The sequence below is a fragment of the Squalius cephalus genome (genome assembly GCF_949319135.1).
Source record: "Squalius cephalus genome assembly, chromosome: 16".
In the NCBI taxonomy this organism is placed as follows: domain Eukaryota; kingdom Metazoa; phylum Chordata; class Actinopteri; order Cypriniformes; family Leuciscidae; genus Squalius; species Squalius cephalus.
In genome coordinates, this window is record NC_137137.1 from 34,759,056 (window position 1) to 34,776,982 (window position 17,927).

At 45.3% G+C, this 17,927-nt stretch overlaps 1 protein-coding gene across 1 annotated transcript in view; it reads right to left on the reverse strand.

The window, feature by feature from the left end:
• Positions 1-17,927, reverse strand: part of LOC307173266 (interleukin-17 receptor C) — a gene marked incomplete at its 5' end in the record, with an annotated part of 390,000 nt that overhangs the window by 218,598 nt on the left and 153,475 nt on the right. The window lies entirely within an intron of this gene.

Below are 17,927 nucleotides of genomic sequence, written 5' to 3' on the forward strand. Positions count from 1 at the left end.
TCTCAAGAGAGAAACAACGTGAATCACTACAGAATATTACAAGATTGAAAAATATAAAGATTTAAACCAATTTACACAAGAAGAAAATAGCTGTCTATGAAAGAGGACAATTAAAATAAAAAGTCTTGCTATTTCAGTGCAAGTAAAAGTTGTGAAGTTAGTTTATACAGTTGATAAAGGTATAGAGAGAATTGAACATTTAAGCTCACATGCTTAAAAAAGTCATTTTATAGCTTTATCTATTGATTCTAAAGCGTATTTATATTACCTTTATATATGTATTCAATTAAACTGTGCGTAATAATAATTGATAAACTAAAATTGTACATGTGTGATCGATTAAGGGTACAATAATTACATAAATAATATCTAAATCATACAAAGTTATGATTCTAAATATGTATTTCTAAAAGCCGGGTGATTTTGTCTTTAAAAGTAATTTGCTGTGTAGTGATCTTAGAGTGGAAACAAGTGGAGTGACGTTATCGCATCAGACATGTGACACTTTGCTCACAGCTGATTGGTCCAAGTTCGGTTTGCAACCTCTCACCTGGAACATCACCTGACCCGTACCTGGGGCACGTTCAAGTTCAAAACGGTGCGCAACGTTTTGCTACGGTTTCCAGGTTGAACGTCATGTTTCCTGGAAACGGCGTGCACCGGTGTGCAACGGGGTTTGAGATACGTTTTCTCTTGTTTGGTGGGTGTGTCAGAACTGCAGTCCAATCAGCAGCAACATGTACATAAAGCACGCGGTATTAAAGTGAACTCGCACAATGGGTTCAAGGAAAGTAATTTACAAATGTGTTCGATGCAGCTCGGTATACGCAACAACTGAGGATATTAGAAGACATGTTTGTCGTAAGTTTTATTGTAAAAATATAGGATATCAACATAATGATGTAGTTGTTTATATTTTTAGCTTCATTGCAAGTGTATGATATTTGGCATAGAAATAAACAATGGTAATTAAGTGCTTTTCCTAAAAATGAGAAAGAAAATACAGAGTATTAAAACAGTATGAACTACAAATAAAGTCAGTATGTGAGGCTAAATAGATGTGTTTTAGTCTGAATTAGGTAAGATGTGTGCTTCCATTTCAGTTTCAGCAATCCCTTCACTCGATTGGGATGTTCTCTTGTGTTCTGGGCGGCAAGTGCAGTAACTGTAACATCGGGCATATTTTGTAGTATTAAACACATATTTATACCGACTTCATCAAGTCAAGTCAAGTCAAGTCATCTTCATTTATATAGCGCTTTTAACAATGTAGATTGTTTCAAAGCAGCTTTACAGAGATAAGCGTATAATTTAAGGTAACAGAGATTGTTTCGGCTTTACAGCAGAGTTAAGTTATTTCCATCTAAAGTTAGTTTTGATTGATTTGCTTCCGTCGCAATGATCATTTGTTATTAAATTAGGGGCCGCTAAGACGACACCATTCCCTCTACACAGACTTTAAACGCGAACCTGTGAGAAACACTGATGGCGTTCACATGAGCATTTAGAATGGGTTCTATAGTTATGTGCGTTTGAATATATGCAGGTTTGGAATTCCCTACAAGCCAAGCCTAAACAAAGTACTTGTCTTTCCCTATAAATTTTGATAAAGAATTTTATTTTATTTTGTTGCTTTGGGGTAGGAACGCGAAACGAATTTCCCGACAACGCCTTATCTGTAGAGTGGTAGTGGGATCCTCCATAGGGAGAGACTAGTTGGCACTTCAGCACTGCGTTGTCATTGGTCCAGGCGAAGGTCCTTCGTCAGATCTGGATACGGCCTGGATCCGGCAGGCTGCAGGAAAACCTCGGGATAAACACAGACACTAAAATTAGCGTAGATGCCATTCTTCTCATGATGTAACGAGTACATCAGGATTTTTGGGAAGTGTTCCCGGTTCCGGCTGACCTAATATATGCAGCCTAACATTAAATTATAGAAGTCTATAATGTATTATGTGAAAGCTAGGTCAAAGAGATGTGTCTTTAATCTGGCTTTGAACTGACAGAGTGTGTCTGCTTCCCGGACAATGGTAGGAAGACTGTTCCAGAGTTTTGGTGCTAAATAGGAAAAGGATCTACCGCCAGCAGTCGATTTTGATATTCTAGGTATTATCAACTGTCCGGAATGTTGAGATCGCAATAGACGTGACGGACTATAATGCGTTAAGAGCTCGCTCAAGTACTGCGGAGCTAAACCATTCAGTGCTGCTGCGTTTTGAACCAGCTGTAGTTTGTTTATTAAGCGTGCAGGGCAACCACCCAGTAGAGCATTACAATAATCTAACCTTGAGGTCATGAACGCATGAACTAATTGTTCCGCATTTGTCAATGAGAGCATATGGCGTAATTTTGATATATTTTTAAGATGGAAAAATGCAGTTTTACAGATACTAGACACGTGACTTTCAAATGAAAGATTGGTATCAAAGAGCACACCCAGGTTCCTAACCGACGACGAAGACTTAACAGAGCAGCCATCGAGTGTTAGACAGTATTCTAGATTATTACGTGAGGAAGTTTTTTGTCCAATAATTATAAACTCTGTTTTTTCAGAATTTAGAAGTAGGAAATTACAAGTCATCCAATTTTTTATATCCGCTATGCTTTCCGTTAATTTTGTGAATTGATAAGTTTCGTTAGGTTTTGAAAAAATATAGAGCTGAGTATCATCGGCATAACAGTGAAAGCTAATGCCATGTTTCCTAATGATATCTCCTAAGGGTAGCATGTACAGAGTGAACAGCAACGGTCCTAGTACTGAGCCTTGTGGTATGCCATACTGAACTTGTGATCGATGAGACATCTCATCATTTACTGCTACAAACTGGTAACGGTCAGATAAGTATGATTTAAACCATGCTAGTGCAATTCCCGTAATGCCAACATAATGTTCTAATCTATTTAAAAGAACGTTGTGGTCAATGGTGTCAAATGCAGCACTAAGATCGAGTAACACTAATAGAGAGATACAACCACGATCGGATGATAAGAGCAAATAATTTGTGACTCTAACGAGAGCTGTCTCGGTACTATGGTACGGTCTAAATCCTGACTGGAAATCCTCGCAGATATAATTTCTTTCAAGAAAGGAACACAGTTGTGAGGATACTGCCTTTTCTAATATCTTTGACAGAAAAGGTAGATTCGAGATCGGCCTGTAATTGACTAATTCTGTAGGATCAAGTTGCGTTTTTTTAACAAGCGGTTTAATCATAGCCAGCTTAAAGTTTTTTGGTACGTATCCTAGAGACAAAGACGAATTAATGATATTAAGAAGAGGATCTATGACCTCTGGAAGTATTTCTTTCAGTAGCTTAGTCGGTATAGGGTCTAACATACATGTTGTAGATTTAGATGATTTAATGAGTTTAGTAAATTCTTCCTCTCCTATAGCAACGAATGAATCAAATTTTTCCTCAGGGAGACTACAATGCACTGCCTGATGCGATACTGTAGTAGACGGTTGCATAGTTATAATTTTGTCCCTGATATTATCAATCTTATAATTGAAGAAGTTCATAAAGTCATTACTGCTGTGTTGCTTGGAAACTTCTGGGCTTGAAGCTTTATTTTTCGTTAGTTTAGCCACCGTTTCAAATAAATACCTAGGATTATGTTTATTTTCTTCTAATAGGGTTGAAAAATAAGCAGATCTAGCAGCTTTTAAAGCCTCTCTGTAAGCAATAGAGCTCTCCTTCCATGAAATGCGAAATACCTCTAGTTTTGTTTTCTTCCAGTTGCGCTCCATTTTTCTAGCTGCTCTCTTAAGGGCCCGAGTGTGCTCGTTGTACCACGGCGTTGGACTATTTTCTTTAATCTTCTTTAAGCGTAACGGAGCAACTGTGTCTAAAGTGCTGGAAAAGAGAGAGTTAAACGTTTCTGTTGTAATATCTAGTTCTTCTAAGCTATCTGAGATGCTGAGATGATGAAACTGATTAGGAAGATTATTAATAAAGCAATCTTTAGTAGCAGAAGTGATAGGTCTCACATATTTGAAACACGGAGTCGGCTTTGCAGCCTTGGCTAAATGCAAATTACACGAGACTAGATAATGATCTGAGATGTCATCGCTCTGCTGCAGAATTTCAACGGCATCAACATCTATTCCATGTGATAATATTAGATCTAGAGTATGATTACGACGATGAGTAGGTCCTGACACGTGTTGTCTAACTCCAATTGAATTTACAATGTCTTTAAATGCCAATCCCAATGCATCTTTTTCATTATCGATGTGTATATTAAAATCACCAACAATTAGTACTTGATCTGCAGTCAATATTAATTCTGATAGAAAGTCCGCAAACTGGCTCGAAAACAACAAAACAACATCAGGCTCCGAAAATTCCGAAAAGAAGTGGTATATACCAGACTTAGACTAGGACATACAGGACTAAACTCCACTTTACATATAGTAGAAAAGGGTAATGGTTTATGCATAGTGTGCCAAGACAGAGAAGATGTTAATCATGTACTTTTTACTTGTGAGAAGTATAATGATAATAGAATAATCTGGCAGCAAATGGAAGGGGAGAACTCTATTCATGAAATTCTGGAAGAAAAGGGAATGACAAGGGAGAGACTTAAAGCTTTATTTATTTATCTTAATAATACTGGTTTAATGAAAAGAGTGTAATTGGCCTCAATTTTTTTTTTTTTTTTTTTTTTTTTTTAATTAATAGAAGCCTAGACTCTATGACGTTCATGGTATTACACACTCCTGTACAGTTGGTGGCGGTATACTACAAAATAGTCATCTGCCAAGAATCAGAAGAAGAAGAAGAAGAAGAAGAAGTTCTTTGTCTGTGCTGCGTTCCAGTCCAAAATTGTCATGCCCTTCACTCGCAAACTTCCCTCCGTCTCGTTCACTCGGATGTACGTCATTGCGAGTGCCCACTACTGGCGGAAACTGCAATGGTCTGAACTGGAACGCCCTAAGCCCTTGATCACTTGGAATCAGCTGTGGAGTTGATTTATTATTTACATTTTGTTCCCTTTAAGAATTTGTTTAATGCAGCATCCAAATGTTTATAGGTGTGTTTGGGTTGTTTTAAATTTAAAAAAAATATAATTAATATATCATAGAGTTGTCTGTTGTGGTGGTGATTAGATGAGATATGTGGTGACGTCACAGTCGTACTGCATTTTGGGACATATAGGTGCCTGAAGTGTACATTTGAAGTAGACTCGCTCCCTCGGTCAAAATCGAGGGAACGAGGGTCTGTCCATATAAACTTCCCTCGTCCACTTCACGAAGTGGAACGCACTTCAAAATGGCGGCAGGGATTCCCCCAAGGGGAAGTGCTTAAGGAAGTTCGCAAGTGCGTGTCTAAAAGTGGACTGGAACGCAGCACTGGTGTTGTCAAGCGGGAAGGAAGTCGACCGGAAGTTGAAGCCGGCCGCGTGCCACCATCTTGTAGCAGAACTTCACCTGCTGTTAGCATCCCATTGACTCCCATTCATTTTGGCGTCACTTTGACAGCGAATAACTTTACATCTGAGGCGTTTGAAGACTCCATTTGTCCAATTATTTATTTCTAAAGAAACACGACAATGTATAAAATGCTCCATTACCTTGTAGCTTATGTTATGGCCCCGTAGAAGCAGTTTTTGTAAAAGTAGGCTAACGATTGCGTCATAACCACGCAACTCTCTGTCGCACAGTAGAGAGATTACCGTATGGACAGGAGGAGAAGCTCGCGGGCAATCGGGGAGACGAGGAGGCGAAATGACAAAATAATTCATCATAATATCTAGCAAAAGTTTCTCCTGCTCCAAGATCATTGACAGCTCATACTCGCACTCTCCGTCTCTGCAAGTTTCGGAAGGAAATGATTCAGATTTCTCATGCCACAGCCACTAGAAGACAGACGGGTTGCTCACGTGACATCTACGTCGTCAAGCTCTGTTTGAGTCTGCGTGTCAGGTAAGGAAGTGCTAAGAAATCGCTAAAAATGGGCTTCACTTGTCTCAATTGAGATCCAATGAGATGGCTCTGTCCACTTCTTATACTGTCTATGGGTGTTGTCCTCCTATGGATGTTTTGCATGTGTGCGTGCATGTGTATGTTGTGCGCACGTGTGTGTGTATGTTGTGCGCGCTTGTTGTCAATTTTGTTTGCCTTCCTTGCATGTGTCTGCATTTATCAGTTTTGCCTGGATTTACTTTTATTATGTTTGTTTGAAAAAATGTTTGCTGCATCTGGATCCCACTTTCTTTTTTTTCTTTTTTTCATATTCTTTATTGGATACAGCGTTCAAACAATATTTGCAACATAATACAATATAAGTCTCCATTTTGTGTTTTCAGAATGAACAATTCTTCAAAACAAATGTCCTTTTGTGGTTTCATCCCATATCCCATATCCCCCATGTATTGTGAAATCATTCTTCCTAGTAGATTAATGTGCAGTCTGGTGTTTCCGCAAATCTCTGTCCAGGATAGATCAAACCGATGGCACTAATGAATGGAGCATGGGGCACATCATTAAGGAGACTTTCCGATTTCTGACAATCACTGACTTAGCACGTTGCAAGCTCGCAACTATTACAAAAATTATACTTTTGTTATGAGTCAGCAGTGAGTGGCTGCTTAGTGTAAAATAGTTGCACTGCACCCTCTGACTATTTCAGAACTGGGTAGTTTGTGATCGTGAGTGCACATTCGCGGCGTGACATCTCAAAGCGACACTGGGTCCCTAATAACGGATATTTGAAATTATGGGATACCCAGAGTAATCAAATATCTAAATTACTTCATAATCAATATATATGATTATTTTCTAATAAGAAACAGAAATCTAAATTTGATTATCATTTGAAATTGGAGTCAGATTAAGCGCAAAGCTAAAGTAATATTGAAACTAAATTCCAATCAATTAAGTGAACTTCACTGGAGCGCTGAAAAGACATACACGCATTATCCCTTCGCCCATACCGTTGGCCTTCCGTCGTTGGGCCAATGGGTGGTCTTTGCAGAGTCAGAATTTTCCGATGAGCAATTAGAGAGGTAAAAGCAATGGTATTAACTTGAGTTTTTGTCAATTTGTCAATTTGAATCCTACGTACCACTTTAAATTGAATAAGACTAAACCTAGCACAGCTGGAGGAAGAACTGACTGCTCGCAGGGCTTTTTCCCAAAAGTCATCAGACAGGGAAATCTGCAGTTCGTTTTCCCAGCTGGTCCTAATTTTGTTGACAACAGAATCAAAAGATGGGGAAAGTAGGTCATAGAAGTAAGATATATGGCCCTTAGGTAGAGTCTCAGCCTTAATAATTAGATCTATGCCACTTGGGGGTGGGATTTGAGGGAATTGAGGGGAGTGGGTCCTAGCGAAATCCCATAACTGGAAGTATCTTAGAAAATCAGAGCTGCTGAAGTTAAGTTGTGCGCAATTGCTCAAAGCTAACAAAACAGCCGTTAACATACATATCTCTGAAATATCGGAGGCCACTCCTAGCAAAAAAACGTGAATCTAGGGTCAATTTTAGCAGGAAGGAATAAATGGTTTGCAAACAGGAGTTGTCTGAGGAAGGGTGAGCCAGCCAGAGTTGCGCCTAATTTGTGCCCAGATTTTCAGAATGCCAGTTACTATAGGATTAGATGTATAAAGCAACGGGAAAAAAGGAAGGCTACTGCAAACGAGGGCCTGGAGCGAAGAAGAGGAGCATGACTTGGCCTCGATTTGACACCAGTTGCTCTGAGCTGAAGTAAACCAAAGCATAATCTTATGAGCATTTGCAGCCCAATAATAACCAATAAGACTAGGCAGGCCAAGACCCTCAAGGGATCTGCTCCTCTGCAATAGTGATCTACCGGCTCTGGTGTGTTTGACAGCCCAAATAAATGAGGAGATAATACCTTCTATGGCAGTAAAAAATGACCTGGGTAAGAAGATAGGCAGACATTGAAAAATATATAGGTATCTAGGAAGTATATTCATCTTAACAGTCTGTACTCTTCCGGCCAGGGATAGCGGTAGACGGTTCCACCTCTGTAAATCGGACTTGACTGTTGTCGTTAAAGCAGTAAAGTTCTGCTCTCGTAATGTCCGGACGGATCTTGTAATTGCAATGCCTAAATATTTGAATCCTGTATTAGAGAGTCTAAAGGGGACTGAAGACAGGGGTAGCTCCACAGCTAATTGGTTAATAGCAAAGCACTCGCTTTTCAAGATGTTTAATTTATAACCCGAGAACTCGCTAAAGGACTTCAGAACCGAGAGAACACGTGGGATGCTGGACTGAGGGTCGCAGATGTACAAAAGGAGGTCGTCGGCATATAACGAGACTTTGTGGGCTGTGTTCCATCTCTGAATCCCCTTGATTCCCTCCTCTGCCTTCAAAACAATCGAAAGTGGCTCAATAGCAGCCACAAATAAGAGTGGAGAAAGCGGACATCCCTGTCAAGTCCCGCGGAAGAGAGGAAAGGACCCCGAGCGCTGGGTGTTAATGCAAACTGATGCGCAGGGGGAGGAGTAGAGTAACCGAATCCAAGAAATGAAACCTGCCCCAAAACCAAACTGTTGGAGGGAGGAGAACAGGTAGGCCCACTCCACCCTATCAAAAGCCTTCTCTGCGTCGAGAGATATAATGCTGATGTGTGAATGATTCTGAGAAGTCTTCTGACATTAGCGAACGAGTGCCTCCCCCTTATAAATCCCGTCTGGTCCTCTGATATAACCGAGGACATGACCGACTCCATTCTGCGGGCCAGAGCCTTTGCAAGTATTTTAACGTCTACGGATAAGAGCGAGATTGGGCGGTACGATGTACAATTCAGGGGGTCTTTGCCTGTTTTATAGATCAAAGAAATAGCAGCCTGTGTGAGGGTGGGCGGCAGGGAGCCCAGGCGGTATGAGTGATTGAACATTTCTAATAATAATGGGGCCAGTTGGTCTGAGAATTTCTTATAAATTTCAACCGGGTACCCATCGGGTCCCGGGGATTTACCATTGTTCATTAACTGTATTGCCTCTTTGATTTCTGAAAGCTACAAAGGAGCGTTTAACATCTCACTGTTACCATCAGATATTTTGGGCATGGCCAATTTAAAAAAAAAACTGAGACAACTGAGCTTCATCATAGGAACATTCTGACTTATAACTGGGAGTAGAACTTCCTGAAAGTACCATTGATCGTTTCTGGGTCAGATGTAAGGGAGCCCGTTTCGTCTTTTATCTGTGTAATTTGATTTGAGGCCATCTTGGCCTTCAGTTGGTGGGCCAGGAGGCGACTGGCTTTATCCCCATGCTCATACATATATCCCCGTGCACGAAGGAGGTTTTGTTCAACTTCCTTTGTCAAGAGGAGGTTGAGCTCAGTATGAAGTACCATCCTCTCTTTATGTAAGTTCGATTTCTTTAGGTGTACATGTGGCAACTGTGTTAAAATGCCAACAGAACGTGAAAACATCTGTTGCAAAGAAATACAAAAGGTATTGTAAAAATATATAACTTTATACACGTTTGTCTTATATACACAAAATAGCATCGAACTAACTGGCTACTATAAACAAACAGCGTTGGCATTGGTTTACGTTCTTGATCAAATCGAAAAATTACGTCATAAAGTATACATGGAAAATACATTTACAAAATTAGTACATAATAACAACTTCAGGTCCAAAATGTTTGTACGCGTTTGTCATAGACACACGAAATAGCATAACTAAGTGGCTACTAAAGCCAGCGCTGGCATTTGTTTACGTCCTTGATAAAACTAAAACATTACATCTGAAATTATACATGCAAATACATTTAAAATTATTAAAGGTGCCCTAGAATTTGAAATTGAATTTATCTTGGCATAGTTAAATAACGTCTCGGTTACATATGTAACCCTCGTTCCCTGAGTAGGGAACGGAGACGTTACGTCGGATGACGACGAATGGGGTTTCGCTTAGAAAGCCTATCATCTTCGAGTATATAAAACGAGCCAATGGCAATGAAATGCCATGGGTCTGTGGAATTTGCATAGCGTAACTCCGCCCTACCATGGGGGTATATAAGGAAGTGCGCTAGCAACATGCAGATATGTCTTCGCTGAGGAGCCGAGACTGAACTCAGGCGTTCCAGTGGTACAGCGGAAGTGGCAGGGAGACGTAACGTCTCCGTTCCCTACTCAGGGAACAAGGGTTACATACGTAACCGAGACGTTCCCTTTCGTAGTCACTCTGAGTTACGTCGGATGACGACGAATGGGGTTCCCAGTGTAATCACGCCACCTCTCGACTGTCTTCCAGTGCCCTGCGTAAGTCTGAGCTCCCTGTCGTGAGACTGGCACGGACGAAGGACTCCTACTTAACACAGGAATACCAAGGTACACTGGGAAGCATATCTCAGTGGAAATATGCAATTATGCCCAGCCCGAAGGGGGGAACTTGGAATACACATATGACCCTGGGGGGCTGCATATGGAGTATCACTGGGGTGTCCAGCCGCAGGTGGAATATTTCAACCCCAGGGGTGGCAAGGTGGCTTGCCAAGGGAAAGACACATGCTCAGAGAGGCTTACAGTGGAAATACACATGTGGGGGTCGCCCGGAGGGCTCCCTGCCGCCCACCCTCACACAGGCTGCTATTTCTTTGCACATGGAGGCACCTAGCCAAGCGTGAAAGCTGCCGGTGGCATAACTCTGGCGTTGACGTCGTCAGTGCTGGAGGAGACTCAGGGCTTCTTAGGCTCACCTGAGGAGAATATCGTACGTATCCCGTCCGTGGAGAGGAATGGCGAGCAAGCGAAGACACCTGAACAGAATCTAGTACCGGCTAGTTGAAGCGAGTACATGAGAAGAAACTGGCTCCACTCGGAGATTGTAGAATCTCGCGAATGTGTTAGGTGTCGCCCAGCCTGCAGCTCTGCAGATGTCTGTTAGCGAGGCGCCATGCGCTAGAGCCCAAGAGGATGCCACACTCCGAGTGGAGTGGGCCGTCACACCAAGGGGGCATGGTCGACCTTGCTGCTGGTATGCCAAAGCAATGGCGTCCACTATCCAGTGAGACAACCTTTGCCTGGAGAGAGCCTTTCCCTTTAGCTTCCCACCATGACAGACAAAGAGCTGGTCTGAGGTCCTGAAACACTGCGTTCTGTCAACGTAAGCACGGAGTGCGCGTACTGGACAGAGCAGTGCCAAGGCTGGGTCTGCCCCCTCCGAGGGCAGCGCTTGCAGGTTCACCACCTGGTCTCGAAAGGGTGTGGTGGGAACCTTGGGCACATATCCAGGCCGGGGTCTCAGGATCACGTGAGAGTTAGCCGGTCCGAATTCCAGGCACCCTTCGTCAACCGAAAATGCCTGCAGGTCCCCTACCCTCTTGATGGAGGCCAATGTAACCAGGAGCGCTGTCTTCATTGACAGGAACTTAAGCTCCACTGATTGCAGAGGCTCAAAGGGAGCACTCTGCAGGGCAGTTAAAACCACTGAGAGGTCCCAAGAGGGTACGAGGGGAGGATGAGGAGGATTCAGTCTCCTCGCTCCCCTCAGGAACCTGACGATCAGGTCGTGCTTTCCCAAGGACTTACCATCAACTGCGTCGTGATGTGCGGCAATGGCGGCAACATACACTTTCAGGGTGGAGGGAGACAGCTTTCGCTCCAACCCTTCTTGCAGGAAGGAAAGCACGACACTGATGGGGCATTTCGTGGGTTCTAGATGTTTAGAAGAACACCAGTTGACGAAGAGGTTCCACTTCAACGCATAGGCATGTCTCGTGGACGATGCTCTAGCGGAAGTGATGGTAGCCACCACCATTGGTGGTAGGGTACTCAAACCTACCTCGTCCCGTCCAGGAGCCACACGTGGAGGTTCCAAAGATCGGGACGAGGGTGCCATAAGGTGCCCTGTCCCTGAGAAAGCAGGTCCTTCCTCAAAGGAATTGGCCAGGGAGGTGCTGTCGCGAGGAGTACTAGTTCTGGGAACCAGGTGCGGTTGTGCCAATACGGGGCAACCAAAATTACCTGCTCCTCGTCCTCCCTGATCTTGCGCAAAGTCTGCGCAAGAAGGCTCACTGGGGGAAGCGCATACTTGCGAAGGCCCCGCGGCCAGCTGTGCGCCAGTGCATCTGTGCCGAGCGTGCCCTCGGTCAGGGAATAAAACAGGTCGCAGTGGGACGAGTCGTGGGAGGCAAACAGGTCTACCTGTGCGTCCCCGAACTGATCCCAAATCAGCTGAACCGTCTGGGGATGGAGTCTCCATTCTCCAGCGAGAGGCCGAAGCCGAGACAGCTCATCGGCCGCCTGGTTCAGGTCTCCCGGGATATAAATGGCTCGAAGCGACCTCAGATGCTTCTGACTCCATATAAGGAGGTGGCGGGCGAGTTGCGACATAAGGCGGGAGCGTAGACCACCTTGATGGTTGATGTACGCTACTGTGGCGGTATTGTCTGATCGGACTAGTACGTGTTGACCCCTGAGCAACGCACGGAAGCGGTGCAGGGCAAGGCGTACAGCCAGCAACTCGAGGCACTTGACATGCCAAAGGCGCTGGGGTCCTGTCCAGGAGCCCGCGGCAGCATGTCCATTGCACATGGCGCCCCAACCCGTGGCGTAGGCATCTGTCGATACAACAACATGCCTGGAAACTCGTTCTAAGGGAACTCCGGCCCGTAGAAAATTGAGGTTCGACCACGGGGTGAAGGTCTGACGGCAGGTCGGAGTCACTGGGACTCGGAGCGTGCCATGTTGCCATGCCCACCTCGGGACTCGATCGTGAAGCCAAAGCTGAAGCGGTCTCATATGAAGCAATCCGAGCGGCGTCACTGCGGCTGCCATATGCCCAGAGAGCCTCTGAAAAAGCTTCAGTGGAACCGCACTCCTGCCCTCGAACTGACGAAGGCAAGTCAGCAGTGACTGCGCGCGCTCGCTCGTAAGCTGCGCGCACATGGCGACCGAGTCGATCTCCATACCGAGAAAAGAGATCCTCTGCACGGGGCAGAGTTTGCTCTTCTCCCAGTTGACCCGAAGGCCCAGACGAGCTAGGTGCCGGAGCACAAGGTCCCTGTGTTCGCAAACCTGGTCTCGAGAGTGAGCTAGGATCAGCCAGTCATCGAGATAGTTCAGGATGCGAACCCCGTGTTCTCGTAGGGGAACAAGGGCTGCCTCGACGACCTTCGTGAAGACGCAAAGAGACAGGGCTAGCCCGAAAGGGAGAACCGCGTACTGGTATGCCTGCCCCTCGAAAGCAAACCGAAGAAACGGTCTGTGTCGAGGAAGAATGGAGACATGGAAGTAGGCGTCCTTCAGGTCGATCGCTGCAAACCAATCCTGTGGCCGTACACATTCGAAAAGGCGTTTCACAGTGAGCATCTTGAACGGCAGCCTGTGAAGGGAGCGGTTCAGGACGCGCAGGTCCAGGATAGGTCGTAATCCACCGGATTTCTTCGCTACAATGAAGTAGGGGCTGTAAAAGCCGGACTTCATTTCGGCTGGAGGGACAGTCTCGATCGCACCCTTCGCCAGTAGGGTGGCAACCTCCGCTCTCATGACAGGGGCATTGCCACCGACCATAGTGAAGCGGACTCCCCTGAAGCGGGGAGGAGACCGCGCGAACTGAATCGCATAGCCGAGCCTGATGGTCATCACCACCCAGCGGGACAGACCGGGAAGCTCTAACCAGGCTCCCAGGAACTGAACCAGCGGGGTCATGCGGACCACAGACGTACCCTCGGTGGTGCAGCGAGGCGGAATGACCGGCCCGGGCGTGGGTGGCATAGCGGCCCAGTGCGGGGGCACGGTCATTAGCCGCGTCCTGCCAGAGGAGGCCAGGGGAGGACCAGCGTCCCACGGGGGAGTGCTCAGGCAGGGGTCTGGCGACAGAGGGGGACGAGAGTGGAAAGGCTCGTGAGCGGCACGCACTGTCATCCAAGAACTCTGTGTGCTCAAAGATAGGAGAGTGAGTTCTTTCTTTAACCTGTTAAGCTGCAACCCCACTTTTGAAAAATCCCCAGAAATGACATACCCAAACTGAAACAGATACAGTTCATGAACCATTTGCAATAAAAGCACAAGTATGATCTCATTTGAAAGCTGACACCTGGTAGTTTATTGTAAATGTAGAATTAATTATTGTCATAATGATTTTTTTTTTTTTAAATAGCTTCAAAATTTTGTAAAGTTATTAGAATTTTTTTTTTATGAAACATATTAATGAAAATAAAATTGAAGTTGGCACTGGAGCAATCTAGAAATGCACTACAGCTAAAGCCACATGTCTGACCATGTTATATTTAAAATATGAAGATAATAAGTCTAAAACTCTGTATTTAGTTAAATGTTTTTCAAGATCATGTCATGACTTTATTTTGATTAGGCTACTCTAAAAATGCTACTGATGTTTAGTCGTCGTCTAAGCATCCATTCAGTCTTTTGTCTCTATTGTTTTGTGGTGCAAACGAGCCCCATTCAGTCTCAGTCTCCCCCTGCACACATTCACACCTCTCCAGACTGGTTATGGCTCGAAATATGCATTTCTTTTGTCTGCATTATAGTTACTAACGACTGGCTATTCACAGGGTTTTAATCCCTAATTTCTTTTATCAAAGTTCTCACTTCACATTTGAAGTGCACTAAATAGTGGTCAAATGCACTAAAACATATCAGTAAGCATTCTTATTTAGAACAAAATTCATAAAAGAATAACCCCTGGTGGCAGGTGCACCTGGGCTAGCTAGCATGTTAGCTTAGCACACCATCAATACATGACCATTTATGAGATTAAAACCATGTTTGTGCTCCAAACTTACTTCATAACGCAATCGAGTGTTTTAAATAATCTTCTGTGATATAATTTGGCTTCAGATAAAAAAAAAATCAGACAGAAAACATTATTTATAGTTTTATGCACGATGATAAAGTCTATATCGATTAGCATTACATTATAAATATAATATAAAATATAAAATACCTGGCATGGCTTGAAGAACACAGGCAAATCAAATATCATAGCAAACATGTTTATTGTCTTCAAAACATCTTTTATCTGCATATTACAGCGATCTCTGTAGCTTTGTGTGTAGCAGTGACGTCCTGGAATGTCACATGATTATGGCTCTTCTTCATGTCCCATATATGGATTATTTTTTGTGCATATGGCGCCCTCAGGCTATTGGTATGAATTGAAAACACTACACATCTCAGTAAGAAGCGATCATAATGATTACATCGACGCATTTGGGTATAAATTCAATAAATATTATTCCTGTCTTTAGAAATATGACGTGAATCTATGAGAATATATCAATATTTCTCCAAGTTTGCACATTTTTGAGCTAAAAGCCCTGAAGGACGTTGTTTTGTGTATCGCTGTCATGACGACAGCACGGGAGTTTTTTATGAATGGAAGCGGCTGACGCGCATAATTCATATTAAAGGTATGGACTCATTTTTTCATTTCATAACTCCTGACACAAATTAAGACATAACTGTCACTATAAGTTTCTCAGAATACAATAGTGGTCAAATACTGAAACTTGAGTATTATATCTTTTTAATGATGTATAGTTTGTCAAGGTATAACATTAAATCTGATAGTAACTTTGAACTATATAAATAAAAAAACGCTTCAGTGCGCCCACGCACTGGTGAAGCTTAACAGGTTAACCACATTAGGGTGCTGCCCGTCGTGGGACGAGCAGTGGGAGTGGGACAACCAAGGATTCTCCCCCGGGGGAAGGAGCGGCCCTGCTACCGTCTCCTGAAAAGAACTCAGTGCCATCTCTGAGCAGCCCGTCTCAGGAGCGCCGTTTTGCCTGGCGTTTAGCGGGGCGCGGGGCGGGAGAGGGCTGTGGCGCCTTCCTGCGGCTTCCTCCACGACGTGGCCCGGAAGCAGATGGCTGCTGGGGCCGATCGGGAGGGGCGGGAGCCGTAGGAGGGCACCCTCGGCGGCGAGCAGGCTGAGGCACCTGTGCCGACGACTGCGCTGCCGGAGCAGCGGGCCGCCGGGGCAGGACATGTTTTAAAGCCTCAGTCTGCTTCTGTGCAGTTGAGAACTGCTGGGCAAAGTCCTTGACTGCGCCGCCGAAGAGGCCAGCCTGGGATATGGGGGTGTCGAGGAACCGGGTCCGCTCAGCCTCCCGCATATCGGCCAGGTTGAGCCACAGGTGTCGTTCCTGGACCACACAAGTGGACATCACCTGACCCAGCGAGCGTGCGGTCACCTTCGTCACCCGGAGAGCGAGGTCGGTGGCGGCACGCAACTCATCGAAGAGTGCTGGGTCAGTCCTCCCCTCGTGCATGTCACGTAACAACTGGGCCTGGTAGACCTGCAGTGTCGCCATGGCATGCAGTGAGGAGGCTGCCAGCCCCGCAGCTCTATAGGTCTTTGCCACAAGAGTGGAGGAGAACCTACAGGCCTTGGAGGGGTGCTTTGGGTCACCACGGGAAGAAGCACTCTGAGGACACAGTTGCATCGCAACAGAGCGTTCAACCTGGGGAACCCCAGTGTACCCTTTGGCAGCCGCCTGATCGAGAGGAGGCAAGGCGGAGGAGGTCGCCGAGCGATCACGGGAAGACAATGGTGCCTTCCAGGACCTCGTGACCTCCTCATGCACGTCCGGGAAGAAAGGCATTGGGGTTGGGCGGCGACGAGGGTCAGCGGCCGCTCCCAAAAACCAATCATCCAGCCGCGAGCGCACTGGACCAGGTGGCGGGGACCACTCTAGACCAATGGCCGCGGCTGCCCGGGAAAGCATGGCCGTCAGCTCGGGATCAGACTCGGGCACCCGAGGGTGGCAGCACAGCCGAATCGTCACTTCCCAAAAACTCCTGCCAACCTTGTGATGCAGCGATCGACATACAATCCTCCTCTGGAGCGCCGAATGAGACCCGCGGCAAGTCAGTGGACTGTACTGCAGGCTCATTCGGAACACTCGCGGGTTGCACAGTGCTAGAGGGAGGTGTGGAGCATGGAATAGTCGGCGCTTTGTTTCACCCTGGCCGCCAGCCGAAGTACCAGCTCTCGTGGAGCTCGTAGATCGGGGTGCGGGTGAGGGGACTCTACCACGAAGGTCATTGAGTCTCGACCGCAACCGTGCAATGGGCATGTTCCCGCAATGGGAACATGACTCATCCACAAACGCTGCCTTTGCGTGCTCGACACCCAGACACACAAGACAGCGATTGTGCCCATCAGAGTCAGAGATGTACAGACCGCAACCAGAAATGCACGGGCGAGGCATCTTTAAAAAGACGTGCCGCGTGCATTGCTCTTTTTGTGAAAGGAGATTTCTCCGCAAATGTTGAAGCGACCAGGGAGATGAACACACACACTCTGGCAAATCACTGCACAGATAAGCAGGGAATGTGCACTCGCTGGAACTCGCTGTCACACCAACACTTGGAGAGAGGCTCGTCTCGAAGAGAATGGAGAGATGAACTCAGAATTGGCTGTGGAGTGAAGAATCAACTTGGCTCCGAAGCGAAAACATATCTGCATGTTGCTAGCGCACTTCCTTATATACCCCCAGGGTAGGGCGGAGTTACGCTATGCAAATTCCGCAGACCCATGGCATTTCATTGCCATTGGCTCGTTTTATATACTCGAAGATGATAGGCTTTCTAAGCGAAACCCCATTCGTCGTCATCCGACGTAACTCGGAGTGACTACGAAAGGGAACAAGAGTTCAGTACATGTACATGACATACAGTGAGTCTCAAACACCATTGTTTTCTCCTTCTTATTTAAATCTCGTTTTTGAAAAACACCCCTGAAAAATAGGCGAATCTCCACATAACACCGACTGTGACGCAACAGTCGGGATCATTAATATGTACGCCTCCAAAAATTTGCATATGCCAGCCCATGTTCAAGGCCAGGCGGAACTGCGCAGCCGAATCATCGTCCGAATCATTTTTCTTTGAGAGACATCATGGCTTGCAAACGAGCGAAGCATGGCAGTGTTTGGATGTACAAATGAACACAAAGGTATTTT